Here is a 15563-nt window from a genome sequence, read left to right as displayed (position 1 = left end):
TTGTATTAAATTCGGATGCGATTTCCGTGTTTTATCGTCAATAAGAAGGTTTATGGGATACAGTAAACCTGAAGTGAAGCATCGGAATCTAAATCTGACCTCCCAGGAGAGTTTCGAATCATAGAAAGTGAGAGTGTCAGCCCTCTTGTACTTAAGTCAGCATTGTGCCATTTGTATTAAATTCGGATGCAATTTCTGTGTTTCATCGTCAATAAGAATGTCCAAGGGATACAGTAAACCTGAAGTGAAGCATCGGAAACTAAAACTGGACTCACAGGAGAGGTTCAATTCATAGAAAGTGAAAGTGTCAGTCCTCTTGTACTTAAGTCGCCATTGTGCCTTTTGTATTAAATTCGGATGCAATTTCAGTGTTTCATCGTCAATAAGAAGGTCCAAGGTATACAGTAAACCTGAAGTGAAGCGTCGGAATCCCAAACTGGACTCACAGGAGAGGTTCAAATCATAGAAAGTTAGAGTGTCAGTCCTCTTGTACTTAAGTCGGCATTGTGCCTTTTGTATTAAATTCGGATGCAAACTCTGTGTTTCATCGTCAATAAGAAGGTCCAAGGGAAACAGTAAACCTGAAGTGAAGCATCGGAACCTAAAACTGGACTCACAGGAGAGGTTCAAATCATAGAAAGTTAGAGTGTCAGTCCTCTTGTACTTAAGTCGGCATTGTGCCTTTTGAATTTAATTCCGATGCAATTTCTGGGTTTTATCGTCAATAAGAAGATCCAAGGGATACAGTAAACCTGAAGTGAAGCATCGGAATCTAAAACTGGACTCACAGGAGAGGTTCAAATCATAGAAAGTTAGAATGTCAGTCCTCTTGTATTTAAGTCGGCATTGTGCCTTTTGTATTAAATTCGGATGCAATTTCTGTGTTTCATCGTCATTAAGAAGGTGCAAGGTATACAGCAAACCTGAAGTGAAGCATCGGAATCTAAAACTGGACTCACAGGAGCGGTTCAAATCATAGAAAGTGAGGGTGTCAGTCCTCTTTTGCTTAAGTCGGCATTGTGCTTTTTGAATTTAATTCGGATGCAATTTCTGTGTTTCATCGACAATAAGAAGGTCCAAGGGATACAGTAAACCTGAAGTGAAGCATCGGAATCCAAAACTGGACTCACAGGAGAGGTTCAAATCATAGAAAGTTAGAGTGTCAGTCCTCTTGTACTTAAGTCGGCATTGTGCCTTTTGTATTAAATTCGGATGCAAACTCTGTGTTTCATCGTCAATAAGAAGGTCCAAGGGAAACAGTAAACCTGAAGTGAAGCATCGGAACCTAAAACTGGACTCACAGGAGAGGTTCAAATCATAGAAAGTTAGAGTGTCAGTCCTCTTGTACTTAAGTCGGCATTGTGCCTTTTGAATTTAATTCCGATGCAATTTCTGGGTTTCATCGTCAATAAGAAGATCCAAGGGATACAGTAAACCTGAAGTGAAGCATCGGAATCTAAAACTGGACTCAGAGGAGAGGTTCAAATCATAGAAAGTTAGAATGTCAGTCCTCTTGTATTTAAGTCGGCATTGTGCCTTTTGTATTAAATTCGGATGCAATTTCTGTGTTTCATCGTCATTAAGAAGGTGCAAGGTATACAGCAAACCTGAAGTGAAGCATCGGAATCTAAAACTGGACTCACAGGAGAGGTTCAAATCATAGAAAGTGAGAGTGTCAGTCCTCTTATACTTAAGTCGGCATTGTGCTTTTTGAATTTAATTCGGATGCAATTTCTGTGTTTCATCGTCAATAAGAAGCTGCAAGGTATACAGTAAACCTGAAGTGAAGCATCGGAATCTAAAACTGGACTCACAGGAGAGGTTCAAATCATAGAAAGTGAGAGTATTAGTCCTCTTCTACTTAGGTCGGCACTGTGCCTTTTGAATTTAATTCCGATGCAATTTCTGTGTTTCATCGTCTATAAGAACGTCCAAGGGAAACAGTAAACCTGAAGTGAAGCATCGGAATCTAGAACTGGACTCACAGGAGATGTTCAAATCATAGAAAGTGAGAGTGTCAGTCCTCTTGTACTTAAGCCGCCATTGTGATTTTTGTATTAAATTCGGATTCAATTTCTGTGTTTCATCGTCAATAAGAAGGTACAAGGGATACAGTAAACCTGAAGTGAAGCATCGGAATTTAAAACCGGTCTCACACGAGAGGTTCAAATCATAGAAAGTGAGAGTATTAGTCCTCTTCTACTTAGGTCGGCACTGTCCCTTTTGAATTTAATTCCGATGCAATTTCTGTGTTTCATCGTCAATAAGAACGTCCAAGGGAAACAGTAAACCTGAAGTGAAGCATCGGAATCTAGAACCGGACTCACAGGAGATGTTCAAATCATAGAAAGTGAGAGTGTCAGTACTCTTGTACTTAAGCCGCCATTGTGATTTTTGTATTAAATTCGGATTCAATTTCTGTGTTTCATCGTCAATAAGAAGGTCTAAGGGATACAGTAAACCTGAAGTAAAGCATCGGAATTTAAAACCGGTCTCACAGGAGATGTTCAAACAATAGAAAGTGCGAGTGTCAGTCCTCTTGTACTTAAGTCGGCATTGTGCCATTTGTATTAAATTCGGATGCGATTTCCGTGTTTTATCGTCAATAAGAGGGTTTATGGGATACAGTAAACCTGAAGTGAAGCTTCGGAATCTAAATCTGACCTCCCAGGAGAGGTTCGAATCATAGAAAGTGAGAGTGTCAGCCCTCTTGTACTTAAGTCAGCATTGTGCCATTTGTATTAAATTCGGATGCAATTTCTGTGTTTCATCGTCAATAAGAATGTCCAAGGGATACAGTAAACCTGAAGTGAAGCATCGGAATCCAAAACTGGACTCACAGGAGAGGTTCAAATCACAGAAAGTGAGGGTGTCAGTCCTCTTTTGCTTAAGTCGGCATTGTGCTTTTTGAATTTAATTCGGATGCATTTTCTGTGTTTCATCGACAATAAGAAGGTCCAAGGGATTCAGTAAACCTGAAGTGAAGCATCGGAATCCAAAACTGGACTCACAGGAGAGGTTCAAATCATAGAAAGTTAGAGTGTCAGTCCTCTTGTACTTTAGTCGGCATTGTGCCTTTTGTATTAAATTCGGATGCAAACTCTGTGTTTCATCGTCAATAAGAAGGTCCAAGGGAAACAGTAAACCTGAAGTGAAGCATCGGAACCTAAAACTGGACTCACAGGAGAGGTTTAAATCATAGTAAGTTAGAGTGTCAGTCCTCTTGTACTTAAGTCGGCATTGTGCCTTTTGAATTTAATTCCGATGCAATTTCTGGGTTTCATCGTCAATAAGAAGGTCCAAGGGATACAGTAAACCTGAAGTGAAGCATCGGAATCTAAATCTGACCTCACAGGAGAGGTTCGAATCATAGAAAGTGAGAGTGTCAGCCCTCTTGTACTTAAGTCGGCATTGTGCCATTTGTATTAAATTCGGATGCAATTTCTGTGTTTCATCGTCAATAAGAATGTCCAAGGGATACAGTAAACCTGAGGTGAAGCATCGGAATCTAAAACTGGACTCACAGGAGAGGTTCAATTCATAGAAAGTGAAAGTGTCAGTCCTGTTGTACTTATGTCGTCATTGTGCCTTTTGTATTAAATTCGGATGCAATTTCTGTGTTTCATCGTCAATAAGAAGGTCCAAGGGATACAGTAAACCTGAAGTGAAGCATCGGAAACTAAAACTGGACTCACAGGAGAGGTTCAATTCATAGAAAGTGAGAGTGTCAGTCCTCTTGTACTTAAGTCTCCATTGTGCCTTTTGTATTAAATTCGGATGCAATTTCTGTGTTTCATCGTCAGTAAGAAGGTCCAAGGGATATAGTAAACCTGAAGTGAAGCATCGGAATCCAAAACTGGACTCACAGGAGAGGTTCAAATCATAGAAAGTTAGAGTGTCAGTCCTCTTGTACTTATGTCGGAATTGTGCCTTTTGTATTAAATTTGGATGCAAACTCTGTGTTTCATCGTCACTAAGAAGGTCCAAGGGATACAGTAAACCTGAAGTGAAGCATCGGAATCTAAAACTGGGTTCACAGGAGAGGTTCAATTCATAGAAAGTGAGAGTGTCAGTCCTCTTGTACTTAAGTCTCCATTGCGCCTTTTGTATTAAATTCGGATGCAATTTCTGTGTTTCATCGTCAATAAGAAGGTCCAAGGGATACAGTAAACCTGAAGTGAAGCATCGGAATCCAAAACTGGACTCACAGGAGAGGTTCAAATCATAGAAAGTTAGAGTGTCAGTCCTCTTGTACTTAAGTCGGCATTGTGCCTTTTGTATTAAATTCGGATGCAAACTCCGTGTTTCATCGTCAATAAGCAGGTCCAAGGGATACAGTAAACCTGAAGTGAAGTATCCGAATCTAAAACTGGACTCACAGGAGAGGTTCAAATCATAGAAAGTGTAAGTTTTAGTCCTCTTCTACTTAGGTCGGCACTGTGCCTTTTGAATTTAATTCCGATGCAATTTCTGTGTTTCATCGTCAATAAGAACGTCCAAGGGAAACAGTAAACCTGAAGTGAAGCATCGGAATCTAGAACCGGACTCACAGGAGATGTTCAAATCATAGAAATTGAGAGTGTCAGAACTCTTGTACTTAAGCCGCCATTGTGATTTTTGTATTAAATTCGGATTCAATTTCTGTGTTTCATCGTCAATAAGAAGGTCTAAGGGATACAGTAAACCTGAAGTAAAGCATCGGAATTTAAAACCGGTCTCACAGGAGATGTTCAAACAATAGAAAGTGCGAGTGTCAGTCCTCTTGTACTTAAGTCGGCATTGTGCCATTTGTATTAAATTCGGATGCGATTTACGTGTTTTATCGTCAATAAGAAGGTTTATGGGATACAGTAAACCTGAAGTGAAGCATCGGAATCTAAATCTGACCTCCCAGGAGAGGTTCGAATCATAGAAAGTGAGAGTGTCAGCCCTCTTGTACTTAAGTCAGCATTGTGCCATTTGTATTAAATTCGGATGCAATTTCTGTGTTTCATCGTCAATAAGAATGTCCAAGGGATACAGTAAACCTGAGGTGAAGCATCGGAATCTAAAACTGGACTCACAGGAGAGGTTCAATTCATAGAAAGTGAAAGTGTCAGTCCTCTTGTACTTAAGTCGCCATTGTGCCTTTTGTATTAAATTCGGATGCAATTTCAGTGTTTCATCGTCAATAAGAAGGTCCAAGGTATACAGTAAACCTGAAGTGAAGCGTCGGAATCCAAAACTGGACTCACAGGAGAGGTTCAAATCATAGAAATTTAGAGTGTCAGTCCTCTTGTACTTAAGTCGGCATTGTGCCTTTTGTATTAAATTCGGATGCAAACTCTGTGTTTCATCGTCAATAAGAAGGTCCAAGGGAAACAGTAAACCTGAAGTGAAGCATCGGAACCTAAAACTGGACTCACAGGAGAGGTTCAAATCATAGAAAGTTAGAGTGTCAGTCCTCTTGTACTTAAGTCGGCATTGTGCCTTTTGAATTTAATTCCGATGCAATTTCTGGGTTTTATCGTCAATAAGAAGATCCAAGGGATACAGTAAACCTGAAGTGAAGCATCGGAATCTAAAACTGGACTCACAGGAGAGGTTCAAATCATAGAAAGTTAGAATGTCAGTCCTCTTGTATTTAAGTCGGCATTGTGCCTTTTGTATTAAATTCGGATGCAATTTCTGTGTTTCATCGTCATTAAGAAGGTGCAAGGTATACAGCAAACCTGAAGTGAAGCATCGGAATCTAAAACTGGACTCACAGGAGAGGTTCAAATCATAGAAAGTGAGGGTGTCAGTCCTCTTTTGCTTAAGTCGGCATTGTGCTTTTTGAATTTAATTCGGATGCAATTTCTGTGTTTCATCGACAATAAGAAGGTCCAAGGGATACAGTAAACCTGAAGTGAAGCATCGGAATCCAAAACTGGACTCACAGGAGAGGTTCAAATCATAGAAAGTTAGAGTGTCAGTCCTCTTGTACTTAAGTCGGCATTGTGCCTTTTGTATTAAATTCGGATGCAAACTCTGTGTTTCATCGTCAATAAGAAGGTCCAAGGGAAACAGTAAACCTGAAGTGAAGCATCGGAAACTAAAACTGGACTCACAGGAGAGGTTCAAATCATAGAAAGTTAGAGTGTCAGTCCTCTTGTACTTAAGTCGGCATTGTGCCTTTTGAATTAAATTCCGATGCAATTTCTGGGTTTCATCGTCAATAAGAAGATCCAAGGGATACAGTAAACCTGAAGTGAAGCATCGGAATCTAAAACTGGACTCAGAGGAGAGGTTCAAATCATAGAAAGTTAGAATGTCAGTCCTCTTGTATTTAAGTCGGCATTGTGCCTTTTGTATTAAATTCGGATGCAATTTCTGTGTTTCATCGTCATTAAGAAGGTGCAAGGTATACAGCAAACCTGAAGTGAAGCATCGGAATCTAAAACTGGACTCACAGGAGAGGTTCAAATCATAGAAAGTGAGAGAGTCAGTCCTCTTGTACTTAAGTCGGCATTGTGCTTTTTGAATTTAATTCGGATGCAATTTCTGTGTTTCATCGTCAATAAGAAGCTGCAAGGTATACAGTAAACCTGAAGTGAAGCATCGGAATCTAAAACTGGACTCACAGGAGAGGTTCAAATCATAGAAAGTGAGAGTATCAGTTCTCTTCTACTTAGGTCGGCACTGTGCCTTTTGAATTTAATTCCGATGCAATTTCTGTGTTTCATCGTCAATAAGAACGTCCAAGGGAAACAGTAAACCTGAAGTGAAGCATCGGAATCTAGAACTGGACTCACAGGAGATGTTCAAATCATAGAAAGTGAGAGTGTCAGTCCTCTTGTACTTAAGCCGCCATTGTGATTTTTGTATTAAATTCGGATTCAATTTCTGTGTTTCATCGTCAATAAGAAGGTACAAGGGATACAGTAAACCTGAAGTGAAGCATCGGAATTTAAAACCGGTCTCACACGAAAGGTTCAAATCATAGAAAGTGAGAGTATTAGTCCTCTTCTACTTAGGTCGGCACTGTCCCTTTTGAATTTAATTCCGATGCAATTTCTGTGTTTCATCGTCAATAAGAACGACCAAGGGAAACAGTAAACCTGAAGTGAAGCATCGGAATCTAGAACCGGACTCACAGGAGATGTTCAAATCATAGAAAGTGAGAGTGTCAGTACTCTTGTACTTAAGCCGCCATTGTGATTTTTGTATTAAATTCGGATTCAATTTCTGTGTTTCATCGTCAATAAGAAGGTCTAAGGGATACAGTAAACCTGAAGTAAAGCATCGGAATTTAAAACCGGTCTCACAGGAGATGTTCAAACAATAGAAAGTGCGAGTGTCAGTCCTCTTGTACTTAAGTCGGCATTGTGCCATTTGTATTAAATTCGGATGCGATTTCCGTGTTTTATCGTCAATAAGAGGGTTTATGGGATACAGTAAACCTGGAGTGAAGCTTCGGAATCTAAATCTGATCTCCCAGGAGAGGTTCGAATCATAGAAAGTGAGAGTGTCAGCCCTCTTGTACTTAAGTCAGCATTGTGCCATTTGTATTAAATTCGGATGCAATTTCTGTGTTTCATCGTCAATAAGAATGTCCAAGGGATACAGTAAACCAGAGGTGAAGCATCGGAATCTAAAACTGGACTCACAGGAGAGGTTCAATTCATAGAAAGTGAAAGAGTCAGTCCTCTTGTACTTAAGTCGCCATTGTGCCTTTTGTATTAAATTTGGATGCAATTTCAGTGTTTCATCGTCAATAAGAAGGTCCAAGGTATACAGTAAACCTGAAGTGAAGCATCGGAATCCAAAACTGGACTCACAGGAGAGGTTCAAATCATAGAAAGTTAGAGTGTCAGTCCTCTTGTACTTAAGTCGGCATTGTGCCTTTTGTATTAAATTCGGATGCAAACTCTGTGTTTCATCGTCAATAAGAAGGTCCAAAGGAAACAGTAAACCTGAAGTGAAGCATCGGAACCTAAAACTGGACTCACAGGAGAGGTTCAAATCATAGAAAGTTAGAGTGTCAGTCATCTTGTACTTAAGTCGGCATTGTGCTTTTTTGAATTTATTTCCGATGCAATTTCTGGGTTTCATCGTCAATAAGAAGATCCAAGGGATACAGTAAACCTGAAGTGAAGCATCGGAATCTAAAACTGGACTCACAGGAGAGGTTCAAATCATAGAAATTTAGAATGTCAGTCCTCTTGTATTTAAGTCGGCATTGTGCCTTTTGTATTAAATTCGGATGCAATTTCTGTGTTTCATCGTCATTAAGAAGGTGCAAGGTATACAGCAAACCTGAAGTGAAGCATCGGAATCTAAAACTGGACTCACAGGAGAGGTTCAAATCATAGAAAGTGACAGTGTCAGTCCTCTTTTGCTTAAGTCGGCATTGTGCTTTTTGAATTTAATTCGGATGCAATTTCTGTGTTTCATCGACAATAAGAAGGTCCAAGGGATACAGTAAACCTGAAGTGAAGCATCGGAATCCAAAACTGGACTCACAGGAGAGGTTCAAATCATAGAAAGTTAGAGTGTCAGTCCTCTTGTACTTAAGTCGGCATTGTGCCTTTTGTATTAAATTCGGATGCATACTCTGTGTTTCATCGTCAATAAGAAGGTCCAAGGGATACAGTAAACCTGAAGTGAAGCATCGGAATCTAAAACTGGACTCACAGGAGAGGTTCAAATCATAGAAAGTTAGAGTGTCAGTCCTCTTGTACTTAAGTCGGCATTGTGCCTTTTGAATTTAATTCCGATGCAATTTTTGTGTTTCATCGTCAATAAGAAGCTGCAAGGTATACAGTAAACCTGAAGTGAAGCATCGGAATCTAAAACTGGACTCACAGGAGAGGTTCAAATCATAGAAAGTGAAAGTATTAGTCCTCTTCTACTTAGGTCGGCACTGTGCCTTTTGAATTTAATTCCGATGCAATTTCTGTGTTTCATCGTCAATAAGAACGTCCAAGGGAAACAGTAAACCTGAAGTGAAGCATCGGAATCTAGAACTGGACTCACAGGAGATGTTCAAATCATAGAAAGTGAGAGTGTCAGTCCTCTTGTACTTAAGTCGCCATTGTGATTTTTGTATTAAATTCGGATTCAATTTCTGTGTTTCATCGTCAATAAGAAGGTCCAAGGGATACAGTAAACCTGAAGTGAAGCATCGGAATTTAAAACCGGTCTCACACGAGAGGTTCAAATCATAGAAAGTGCGAGTGTCAGTCCTCTTGTACTTAAGTCGGCATTGTGCCATTTGTATTAAATTCGGATGCGATTTCCGTGCTTTATAGTCAATAAGAAGGTCCAAGGGATACAGTAAACCTGAAGTGAAGCATCGGAATCTAAATCTGACCTCACAGGAGAGGTTCGAATCATAGAAAGTGAGAGTGTCAGCCCTCTTGTACTTAAGTCGGCATTGTGCCATTTGTATTAAATTCGGATGCAATTTCTGTGTTTCATCGTCAATAAGAATGTCCAAGGGATACAGTAAACCTGAGGTGAAGCATCGGAATCTAAAACTGGACTCATAGGAGAGGTTCAATTCATAGAGAGTGAAAGTGTCAGTCCTCTTGTACTTATGTCGCCATTGTGCATTTTGTATTAAATTCGGATGCTATTTCTGTGTTTCATCGTCAATAAGAAGGTCCAAGGGATACAGTAAACCTGAAGTGAAGCATCGGAAACTAAAACTGGTCTCACAGGAGAGGTTCAAATCATAGAAAGTGAGAGTGTCAGTCCTCTTGTACTTAAGTCTCCATTGTGCATTTTGTATTAAATTCGGATGCAATTTCTGTGTTTCATCGTCAATAAGTAGGTCCAAGGGATATAGTAAACCTGAAGTGAAGCATCGGAATCCAAAACTGGACTCACAGGAGAGGTTCAAATCATAGAAAGTTAGAGTGTCAGTCCTCTTGTACTTAAGTCGGAATTGTGCCTTTTGTATTAAATTTGGATGCAAAATCTGTGTTTCATCGTCACTAAGAAGGTCCAAGGGATACAGTAAACCTGAAGTGAAGCATCGGAATCTAAAACTGGACTCACACGAGAGGGTTAAATCATAGAAAGTTAGAGTATCAGTGCTCTTGTACTTAAGTCGGCATTATCCCTTTTGAATTTAATTCCGATGCAATTTCTGTGTTTCATCGTCAATAAGAAGGTCCAAGGGATACAGTAAACCTGAAGTGAAGCATCGGAATCAAAAACTGGACTCACAGAAGAGGTTCAAACCATAGAAAGTGAGAGTGTCAGTCCTCTTTTGCTTAAGTCGGCATTGTGCGTTTTGAATTTAATTCGGTTGCAATTTCTGTGTTTCATCGTCAATAAGCAGGTCCAAGGGATACAGTAAACCTGAAGTGAAGCATCGAAATCCAAAACTGGACTCACAGGAAAGTTTCAAATCATAGAAAGTTAGAGTGTCAGTCCTCTTGTACTTAAGTCGGCATTGTGCCTTTTGTATTAAATTCGGATGCAAACTCTGTGTTTCATCGTCAATAAGCAGGTCCAAGGGATACAGTAAACCTGAAGTAAAGTATCGGAATCTAAAACTGGACTCGCAGGAGAGGTTCAAATCATAGAAAGTTAGAAAGTCAGTCCTCTTGTACTTAAGTCGGCATTGTGCCTTTTGAATTTAATTCCGATGCAATTTCTGTGTTTCATCGTCAATAAGAAGGTCCAAGGGATACAGTAAACCTGGAGTGAAGCATCGGAATCTAAGTCTGGACTCACAGGAGAGGCTCAAATCATAGAAAGTGAGAGTGTCAGTCCTCTTTTACTTAAGTCGGCATTGTGCGTTTTGAATTTAATTCCGATGCAATTTCCGTGTTTCATCGTCAACAAGAAGCTGCAAGGTATACAGTAAACCTGAAGTGAAGCATCGGAATCTAATACTGGACTCTCAGGAGAGGTTCAAATCATAGAAAGTGAGAGTATTAGTCCTCTTCTACTTAGGTCGGCACTATGCCTTTTGCATTTAATTCCGATGCAATTTCTGTGTTTCATCGTCAATAAGAACGTCCAAGGAAAACAGTAAACCTGAAGTGAAGCATCGGAATCTAGAACCGGACTCACAGGAGATGTTCAAATCATAGAAAGTGAGAGTGTCAGTCCTCTTGTACTTAAGCCGCAATTGTGATTTTTGTATTAAATTCGGATTCTATTTCTGTGTTTCATCGTCAATAAGAAGGTCCAAGGGATACAGTAAACCTGAAGTGAAGCATCGGAATCTAAAACTGGATTCACAGGAGAGGTTCAAATCATAGAAAGTGAGAGTGTCAGTCCTCATTCGCTTAAGTCGGCATTGTGCCTTTTGTATTAAATTCGGATGCAATTTCAGTGCTTCATCGTCAATAAGAAGGTCCAAGGGATACAGTAAACCTGAAGTGAAGCATCGGAATCCAAAACTGCACTCACAGGAGTTGTTCAAATCATAGAAAGTTAGAGTGTCAGTCCTCTTGTACTTAAGTCGGCATTGTGCCTTTTGTATTAAATTCTGATGCAAACTCTGTGTTTCATCGTCAATAAGAAGTTCCAAGGGAAACAGTAAACCTGAAGTGAAGCATCGGAACCTAAAACTGGACTCACAGGTGAGGTTCAAATCATAGAAAGTTAGAGTGTCAGTCCTCTTGTACTTAAGTCGGCATTGTGCCTTTTGAATTTAATTCCGATGCAATTTCTGGGTTTCATCGTCAATAAGAATATCCAAGGGATACAGTAAACCTGAAGTGAAGCATCGGAATCTAAAACTGGACTCACAGGAGAGGTTCAAATCATAGAAAGTGAGAGTGTCAGTCCTCTTTTACTTATGTCGGCATTGTGCGTTTTGAATTTGATTCCGATGCAATTTATGTGTTTCATCGTTAACAAGAAATTCCAAGGGATACAGTAAATCAGAAGTGAAGCGTCGGAATCTAAAACTGGGCTCACAGGAGATGTTCAAATCATAGAAAGTGAGAGCGTCAGTCCTCTTGTACTTAAGTCGCCATTGTGTTTTTTGTATTAAATTCGGATGCAATTTCTGTGTTTCATCGTCAATAAGAAGGTCCAAGGGATACAGTAAACCTGAAGTGAAGCATCGGAATCTAAAACTGGACCCACAGGAGAGGTTCACATCATAGAAAGTGAGGGTGTCAGTCCTCTTGTACTTAAGACGGCATTGTGTCTTTTGAATTTAATTCCGATGCAATTTCTGTGTTTCATCGTCAATAACAAGGTGCAAGGTATACAGTAAACCTGTAGTGAAGCATCGGAATCTAAATCTGACCTCACAGGAGAGGTTCGAATCATAGAGTGTTAGAGTGTCAGTCCTCTTGTACTTAAGTCGGCATTGTGCCATTTGCATTAAATTCGGATGCAATTTCTGTGTTTCAACGTCAATAAGAAGGTCCAAGGGATACAGTAAACCTGAAGTGAAGCATCGGAATCTAAAACTGGACTCGCAGGAGAGGTTCAAATCATAGAATGTGAAAGTGTCAGTTCTCTTGTACTTAAGCCGCCATTGTGCCTTTTGTATTAAGTTCGGATGCAATTTCTGTGTTTCATCGTCAATAAGAAGGTCCAAGGGATACAGTAAACCTGAAGTGAAGCATCAGAATCTAAAACTGGTCTCTTAGGAGAGGTTCAAAGCATAGAAAGTTAGAATGTCAGTCCTCTTGTACTTAAGTCGGCATTGTGCCTTTTGAATTTAATTCCGATGCAATTTCTGTGATTCATCGTCAATAAGAAGGTCCAAGGGATACAGTAAACCTGAAGTGAAGCATCGGAAACTAAAACTGGACTCACAGGAGAGGTTCAAATCATAGAAAGTGAGAGTGTCAGTCCTCTTGTACTTAAGTCGGCATTGTGCCATTTGTATTAAATTCGGATGCGATTTTCGTGTTTTATCGTCAATAAGAAGGTCCAAGGGATACAGTAAACCTGAAGTGAAGCATCGGAATCTAAATCTGACCTCACAGGAGAGGTTCGAATCATAGAAAGTGAGAGTGTCAGCCCTCTTGTACTTAAGTCGGCATTGTGCCATTTGTATTAGATTCGGATGCAATTTCTATGTTTCATCGTCAATAAAAAGGTCCAAGGGATATAGTAAAAATGAAGTGAAGCATCGGAATCCAAAACTGGACTCACAGGAGAGGTTCAAATCATAGAAAGTTAGAGTGTCAGTCCTCTTGTACTTAAGTCGGAATTGTGCCTTTTGTATTAAATTCGGATGCAAACTCTGTGTTTCATCGTCACTAGGAAGGTCCAAGGGATACAGTAAACCTGAAGTGAAGCATCGGAATCTAAAACTGGACTCACAGGAGAGGTTCAAATCATAGAAAGTTAGAGTGTCAGTGCTCTTGTACTTAAGTCGGCATTATGCCTTTTGAATTTAATTCCGATGCAATTTCTGTGTTTCATCGTCAATAAGAAGGTCCAAGGGATACAGTAAACCTGAAGTGAAGCATCGGAATCTAAAACTGTACTCACAGGAGAGGTTCAAATCATAGAATGTGAAAGTGTCAGTCCTCTTGTACTTAAGCCGCCATTGTGCCTTTTGTATTAAGTTCGGATGCAATTTCTGTGTTTCATCGTCAATAAGAAGGTCCAAGGGATACAGTAAACCTGAAGTGAAGCATCGGAAACTAAAACTTGACTCACAGGAGGGGTTCAAATCATAGAAAGTGAGAGTGTCAGTCCTCTTGTACTTAAGTCGCCATTGTGCCTTTTGTATTAAATTCGGTTGCAATTTCTGTGTTTCATCGTCAATAAGAAGGTCCAAGGGATACAGTAAACCTGAAGTGAAGCATCGTAATCCAAAACTGGACTCACAGGAGAGGTTCAAATCATAGAAAGTTAGAGAGTCAGTGCTCTTGTACTTAAGTCGGCATTATGCCTTTTGAATTTAATTCCGATGCAATTTCTGTGTTTCATCGTCAATAAGAAAGTCCAAGGGATACAGTAAACCTGAAGTGAAGCATCGGAATCTAAAACTGGACTCACAGGAGAGGTTCAAATCATAGAAAGTGAGAGTGTCAGTCCTCTTTCGCTTAAGTCGGCATTGTGCGTTTTGAATTTAATTCGGATGCAATTTCTGTGTTTCATCGTCAATAAAAAGGTCCAAGGGATACAGTAAACCTGAAGTGAAGCAACGGAATCCAAACTGGACTCACAGGAGAGGTTCTAATCATAGAAAGTTAGAGTGTCAGTCCTCTTGTACTTAAGTCGGCATTGTGCCTTTTGTATTAAATTCGGATGCAAACTCTGTGTTTCATCGTCAATAAGAAGGTCCAAGGGATACAGTAAACATGAAGTGAAGCATCGGAATCTAAAACTGGACTCACAGGAGAGGTTCAAATCATAGAAAGTTAGAGTGTCAGTCCTCTTGTACTTAAGTCGGCATTGTGCATATTTGAATTTAATTCCGATGCAATTTCTGTGTTTCATCGTCAATAAGAAGCTGCAAGGTATACAGTAAACCTGAAGTGAAGCATCGGAATCTAAAACTGGACTCACAGGAGAGGTTAAAATCATAGGAAGTGAGAGTATTAGTCCTCTTCTACTTAGGTCGGCACTGTGCCTTTTGAATTTAATTCCGATGCAATTTCTGTGTTTCATCGTCAATAAGATCGTCCAAGGGAAACAGTAAACCTGAAGTGAAGCATCGGAATCTAGAACTGGACTCACAGGAGATGTTCAAATCATAGAAAGTGAGAGTGTCAGTCCTCTTGTACTTAAGCCGCCATTGTCTTTTTGTATTAAATTCGGATTCATTTTCTGTGTTTCAACGTCAATAACAAGGTCCAAGATACAGTAAACCTGAAGTGAAGCATCGGAATTTAAAACCGGTCTCACAGGAGAGGTTCAAATCATAGAAAGTGCGAGTGTCAGTCCTCTTGTACTTAAGTCGCCATTGTGCCATTTGTATTAAATTCGGATGCGATTTTCGTGTTTTATCGTCAATAAGAAGGTCCAAGGGATACAGTAAACCTGAAGTGAAGCATCGGAATCTAAATCTGACCTCACAGGAGAGGTTCGAATCATAGAAAGTGAGAGTGTCAGCCCTCTTGTACTTAAGTCGGCATTGTGCCATTTGTATTAAATTCGGATGCAATTTCTGTGTTTCATCGTCAATAAGAATGTCCAAGGGTTGCAGTAAACCTGAGGTGAAGCATCGGAATCTAAAACTGGACTCACAGGAGAGGTTCAATTCATAGAAAGTGAAAGTGTCAGTCCTCTTGTACTTATGTCGCAATTGTGCCTTTTGTATTAAATTCGGATGCAATTTCTGTGTTTCATCGTCAATAAGAAGGTCCAAGGGACACAGTAAACCTGAAGTGAAGCATCGGAAACTAAAACTGGACTCACAGGAGAGGTTCAAATCATAGAAAGTGAGAGTGTCAGTCCTCTTTTGCTTAAGTCGGCATTGTGCGTTTTGAATTTAATTCGGATGCAATTTCTGTGTTTCATCGTCAATAAGAAGGTCCAAGGGATACAGTAAACCTGAAGTGAAGTATCGGAATCCAAAACTGGACTCACAGGAGAGGTTCAAATCATAGAAAGTTAGAGTGTCAGTCCTCTTGTACTTAAGATGGCATTGTGCCTTTTGT

This window comes from Schistocerca americana, chromosome 11, assembly GCF_021461395.2.
Source record: "Schistocerca americana isolate TAMUIC-IGC-003095 chromosome 11, iqSchAmer2.1, whole genome shotgun sequence".
Taxonomy (NCBI): Eukaryota; Metazoa; Arthropoda; class Insecta; order Orthoptera; family Acrididae; genus Schistocerca; species Schistocerca americana.
This window is presented reverse-complemented; position numbering follows the sequence as displayed.